This window comes from Phoxinus phoxinus (assembly GCF_949152265.1).
Source record: "Phoxinus phoxinus genome assembly, chromosome: 25".
NCBI classification, from domain to species: domain Eukaryota; kingdom Metazoa; phylum Chordata; class Actinopteri; order Cypriniformes; family Leuciscidae; genus Phoxinus; species Phoxinus phoxinus.
In genome coordinates, this window is record NC_136900.1 from 9,616,996 (window position 1) to 9,623,285 (window position 6,290).

Here is a 6,290-nt window from a genome sequence, read left to right on the forward strand (position 1 = left end):
TGCAACATTGTTATGTATTCAAGTCAAAATTGATTTCTATAACACATTTAATAGCAACAGAGTTGCACCAAAGTGCTGCACAATAAAACATTCAGCATTTAAAAGGAACGCATAAAAGCATATTTTACATCCATTCTGTCAATTTCTTCAGATTTTCTTACAAAATCAGCGCAAAAAGTGTTAAATAAAGTGTTTCATAACGTGCAATGTTTACTGTAACGTCAAGTGTTAATTTTATGCCCTGAGAAACTTAGATCAGTGTACAGGGTTTGACTTTGCAGAATCTTCTGGATCTCCGGCAACACTCGTCAGGCCTCATTTGCATTGATAACTGCGGAAACATGCAAATTAGATCCGCCCTAAAACCCAGACACTGACGTTCCTCCTGTAAAAAAAAGAGTGAGAACATCCGATGAAAGAGAATATTGATATTTTCATCTCTTTATTTGTGGCGTCTGCATATCTCGATTATAAGTGCAGATGTCACGGAAACGTCGAGAAAATCAATTGAACAGATTTACCACAGAGCGCTCGCTCAGAGACACCTGCTCACGACACATGACAAACATGACCCTCGTTTGGACGCCGCTCAGTTTCCGCTTCATACTGCAAATCTGATATTTGTGCTGACAGTTTTCTCTTTCATGGCTCAGGACGGAAGAGTTTGAACTTGTGTTTAAATCATGTTTATTAGTATTGAAATATTCAGACTTTGGTATCTTCACTGTTATGTAAGTTATGACAACTTGCGGTGATTTTTGCATTGCTTTAACTCACAAGTTGAGCAATTTTTTTGTACTTTTTATTGTTATACAAGATTCAACTATTTTTTTAAAGTCAGTTTAATCTAATTTAAGTTGAAATGACTTAAGCATCCAAGTAGATTCTATTTTCTTTTTACGTTATTGTCAAATCTAAGCAGAGTTTGACACGGTGTTGAGAACACTTTTCAAAGTCTTGAACAGACGTGTTTTTATTTTATTATTATGTTTTTTGTTTTTTTTTACTCAAATTGTGCTTAGATATGCTAAGATACAGGAGACATCAATATGAACTCAAACATTTCTCATCATATTCCTCAAATCTAAGCTGCTATTTACATTAATTTTTAAGACTTATCAGCCGTTTTCTCATTTGTTTCTCTCGTTTTGAGAAGCAAACTCTGATATAAAATATGTTTTGGCTGCATATATGGAATGAATACAAGGAAATTCATATTTAAACCTTAAAAAAAGTATTATTTATTTATTTTTTGACTTTTAGAATAATGGGTCACCTGTCAGCCCTTTTTTATTCTATGTAGTGTTTACTGAGGAATGCAAAAAAGGGGCTATTTGTGCAAAAAGAAAAAAAAAAGTGTCCTCAGGGTTATGCAAACTGTCCCTGGTCACTATCTGTCTGTCATGCCCTGGAACTCATTTCTCATCTGTGTGTGTGTGTGTGTCGTACACAGGTGCACAGTGGTAGGGCGAAGAGAAGCTCTAGCAAGAAACACGATTTGATTTGTCATCCGTGCCCAGAGGGATCTCACACACATTCACTCACACACATACACACTCTGTTTATGCCATCCATTACCCCACAAACAAAATTACATACATACTGCTTTCCAGGAGACATAAACACTCCTGACAGAAGTGTCGGTATATGACAGATCTTTGAGCTGAAATGCTGTTCTGTATCTTAAAGAGACCCAGAGGAAAATGTATTATTGTGTAGAGGTTTCTTTTTCTTAGCTCAGTTTTTCTCAGGAGTTTATCTTAAAATTAACTAAAGTGGACACAAATGAGACTATAATCAATGTTGGAGAAAGTTACTTTTAACTTTAACCAACACTGACAATAATTGATAGCTATACAGTAGGAGTATAGAGTAAGGACGCACCGCAAATCCCACACTCATTGAGAAATTGTAGCGCTACGCCACTAAACCCTTATGCAACGGGAAATGGCAGCGCTGCACCGTTCTCCCGCTCAACCAGTCGGAGCGCCGGGGGCTTTAGACGGGTCTGTGCCAAGGGCTCGACCGCCTCATAATCTGACCCTGGTATAGACCTATAAAATGGAGCTGCTCATATCATTTAATGAGAATGTTTGAGTTCATAATGACATTAATACTGTACTCAAATGTGAATGTGGGTTCATATTGAGAGACTTTTGATTGCAGACTGTATCTTGGCAAATCTTAGCATATTTGAGACATTGAGATTTTTCACACTCTAAATGAGACACGAGAGATTAGGGTCTTTTTCTCTGGAAACTTAATTAGATGTCTCCATTTACTCTAATTATTAATCTCATTGCTATCTACAAGAAACAATTAAAAATGTTATGCATTATTTTACTTTTCTTTCCTATAAGCCTTTCTCATATTTCCATATTTCCTCATAACACAGTGTTTTTTGCATGAATTAAGTTTCTTGGATGAATTACCCACCATCTTTAAGACCACCTGGGCTTAATGTTATATTTCTGCCCATGTTTCCTTTTGAGTGTCCATCCATGTGATGAAACGACTCTTGTGTGTGCTACATGCAGATTCGTGTCTCCTAGCGCATGCGGATTGGCCGTACAGAAATAATTCTATTCTGGGAGAATGGAAGCTTTGATCTTAATAAAGGGAATGTTTGATGTCTGTGTGATGGTTCATCAGAGCAGGCTAGTTGCCATGGCTAGCCTGACGTCAGTGAGGCCAGAGAATACGTTCTCTCGCTTGCTGTTATTTTGAGCTCATTGTTCTCCTCACGGGGTAATTGTGTGGTTATAGCCACTGATCGCAGCTGGACTGGACCACAAGGCTCGAGTGGAGAGACTGGTTGGACTGAGGTGAGGGGGGGCATGGGGTGTAAGGTGTGAGGAGATACAGTACTGGGGTTGCGGGGGGGGGTGAGATACAGCTTTGGTGGAGATAGGTCGATTCAAAAGCGGGCCCAAGACATAGCCTTGTGGGATCTCATAGGATACAGGCTGAGTCACCAATCCTGACAGTTTGGCATAACCCTGACTCAAAGCAACCATGAGGACTTGATCAAAGCAACACTGCTGATGTATCTGAAGTTTTCCTGTAGAGGCTGACAAGTGAGAAACTATCAGAATAAGATTTTTTAAAAGATCAGTTGCATTTATCCCTGATCAAATAGGGTGTGGATTCATTTCCACAATATTCACATGATGTTGCAATAGATTTGTGCAATGAACTTGTTCAGTTTGAATTTCTAGAAGAGAGTTAGAAGAGTTGTTTGAGGCCAAATGAGTATCTGTAAAATGAGTTCTGTGTTGAATATTACTTGAAGAAACTTTCACATTTTGTTCTACAATGGAATTTACATGAATCTTGAAACCATGTGCTTAGAAATGTTTTTAAAACAGCTTTCTCAATAATTACTGAGACCAAAGGATGCAAATTGTCGTGCTTGACAAATTCAACAATAATTGTAGGCCTTACGCTGCAGTCACAAAGTGAATTTTTGTGTGCAAAACAAGTTATTGTCAATAGAATGGAGATGCATGAAGCGCCGCTTACACACGTCTCTTTTATGTGTGACCAACATGAACACGAGCAAAATGTGAGGAATTTTGTGTGGATTCCTATATAAATTACTTGATTTCATCTGCAAAATTTCACCAGTAGCAGTAAATGTGACAGCACCATTACGTAGCAACTTTATCCACAGGCTTTATTTTTCTCATAAATCAAAAAACTGCTATTGTAAACAACCATTTAAAGTTCCTGAGACTACCCGTGGTGAATTAGCCTGCCGGGTTGACCTAAAAATTGACGTGATGAATGAAAATCTCCATTACAGGGACACTTTGCCTGGAGCAACCTAAAGTTAAGTGCTTTGCTCGAGGGCACGATAGAGGTGGTTCATGGTTCACCTCTTGCGGTGATCAAACAGCGACTTTGAGGTAACCAGCCCCGAGCGCTGAACCTCTACACCAAAGTCTCTTAAGGGTTTCACTAGGTTTTGTTTTCTTGATTGTTGTTTTTTTTTAGAAAACTGCTCTTTTACTCTGGGAAGCAGAATAAAGTTAAATAGTCCACAGAGGAACAATCTATGAGCTATAGCCATTGTACCCTTAAAGCTTTAAGCTTGTGCACCAAAACAATGACATTCAGACATTTAGAAGGTATTAGCATTCAAAACATAGTATCTCACTTCCGCCAATATGGATCAATGATTTTGTTGACATCACTCTGCACTTCAGCTTCTCATCAGATTTCTTGTCCAATCAAATGCTCTCTAGAATCTGAAGCTCCGCCCCCTACACTATTAACATATGCTGAAGCTGCGGCTGAAATTAATTACTTGTTCACACATTTACCATTTACTACATGGTGAATGGCACATCGTGCACTATATAGGGGATAAGGAAAGATTTAGACAGTGTAAATATGCGAATGAAGTCTGGTCTCACGTTAGTGTCACACGAACCACCGCTGCTCCGGTCCATAGACACGATACGACAGCACAGAGCGGATCATGTGATCGAGTCGTCGCTGACCACAAAACATATCGGACCCATTTGAGTTCTACACAGAATACAGTATTTTAAAGCGATATGGAGGAGAGGAAACTGCGGCTTTATCGAGCTCAACAGCTCTAGCCCAGCCGTGATATAAATTAACCGCTATATTCACCATTAAAAAAAAAGGGAAGGAGCTGTTCGGTATGTCCCGCCCTGTCTTCCTGTTTCAGTGGAAATTGCGTCAACACATTGAATAATGCTGCGTGTTTCAAGGCACTTCAGAGGACTTTTAAGCAAGGAACCTGTGTTGTTTTAGCAGGTAGTGCTAACTATTTAATGCGTTTTAAAACCACTTTTAAGCACTCCTGATTTCATCATCATCCTGGGAGAAGTTTTGGGAATCAGAATCTCCGCGTTTAGGGAAGAAAATCTGGTCTTGACCGCCATGTTTCATGAGTCATTCTGCCTTGATCAGTAATTCCTGGCGTGATGTAACAGGTGCGCAGACACTGTGCTGGCTCTCATATAGCACTGACCAAAGGGACTTCTTGCAAAAGCTGTCAGAGTTCAGGTACGCAAACTCTATCTTTGTGCCTCCATGCAATGGAGATTCAGGCCTCAATTAGTCCTGAAATAACCCGAAAGGCGAGGCTCAAGCAGTGCGACTGACATTTAACAGACAACACATTTTTTCTTATTATTTTACTTGTGGCACACTGTATCATCAAGAGAAAACTTACAGGAGATCTGAGACCAAGAGGAACATTTAAAGGAATAAATGAACATTTTCTCATCATTTGTTGACTTTGTCATGTCGTTCAAATCCATATGACTGACTTTCTTCAGTAAAACTTGGGAGTTTTAGGCACGCTTGAGCTGTGCTTTCCGTACAATGAAATTACACTCTTAAAAATATATTTATTGACATCAGTGGTTCCATTAAAAACCTTTACCATCCATGAAAACTTTCCATTGCACAAAAGGTTATTTCAAGTGGAAAAAGGTTATTTATATTATCATTATTATTATTAAAAATGGCTCTTTTAAGAACTGTTCACTGAAAGGTTCTTTATGGAACCAAAAAAATGGTGGTTCTATGGAAACAAATAAACAAACAAACAAACAAACATTTGTGTCTAGTGTAGATGGTGATTTAGACTGTCCATAAATGCCAATAAAACTGTCATAAAGGTAGTCCATGCAACTTTTGCACTATATTTCAACTCTTCTGTAGTCGTGCAATAGATTTGTGTGAGGAACAGACTCAAATTTAAGCTGTTATTCACCTGAAAATCTTCTAAAATATTATAAAATTTTGTGATAAATTAAAAATGATGCTGCTTGACATTACTGCTAGCTTAACATCTCCTTTTGTGTTTTACAGATGGAGGAAAGGCATGTGGGATTTGGAACGACATGAGGGTGAGTAAACGATGACAAATGTTTCATTTTTGATCTGTTCCTTTAAAGAGAACAAATCAAGCTTTGATTCAAGAAGAGTTTAGTAATATTGAGTTCACAATCAATATCAAACACATGATGGATAACATCTGAGGAGGAATTGAAGTCTGTGCTGATTTTTTATCTCACAAATGTTAGAATGATTCTGCTTAACTTTGAGGAAATCGGCTATGATTCATTCTTTTGGCTCCGAATCCTTTTATTGTGCCGTATGTGTCTTTCCCCCCTTTTTTAGTTTCTGTTTCTTTCAGCTTCTCTTGTTCTTTCAGTATCATTCATTGGTAAATTTGTTGTTCTCAAAATTTTGGCTTTTATGAAAAATAAGTTCTTATTTACTTTTTTTATGCAGGTGAAAAAAAT

The 6,290-nt window shown here is 38.1% G+C and overlaps 1 long non-coding RNA gene across 3 annotated transcripts in view; it reads left to right on the top strand.

The window, feature by feature from the left end:
* Positions 1-5,895, top strand: part of LOC306993194 — a 59,949-nt gene extending 54,054 nt beyond the window's left edge. For 2 of the 3 annotated variants that reach the window (XR_013796414.1, XR_013796415.1), the window contains one exon: positions 1,454-1,578. This is a non-coding gene — a long non-coding RNA (uncharacterized lncRNA). Of the gene's footprint in view, positions 1-1,453; positions 1,579-5,853 lie in introns of those variants that run through there. The other variant, XR_013796413.1, reaches the window with a different exon arrangement.
* Positions 5,896-6,290: the final 395 nt, after the last annotated feature.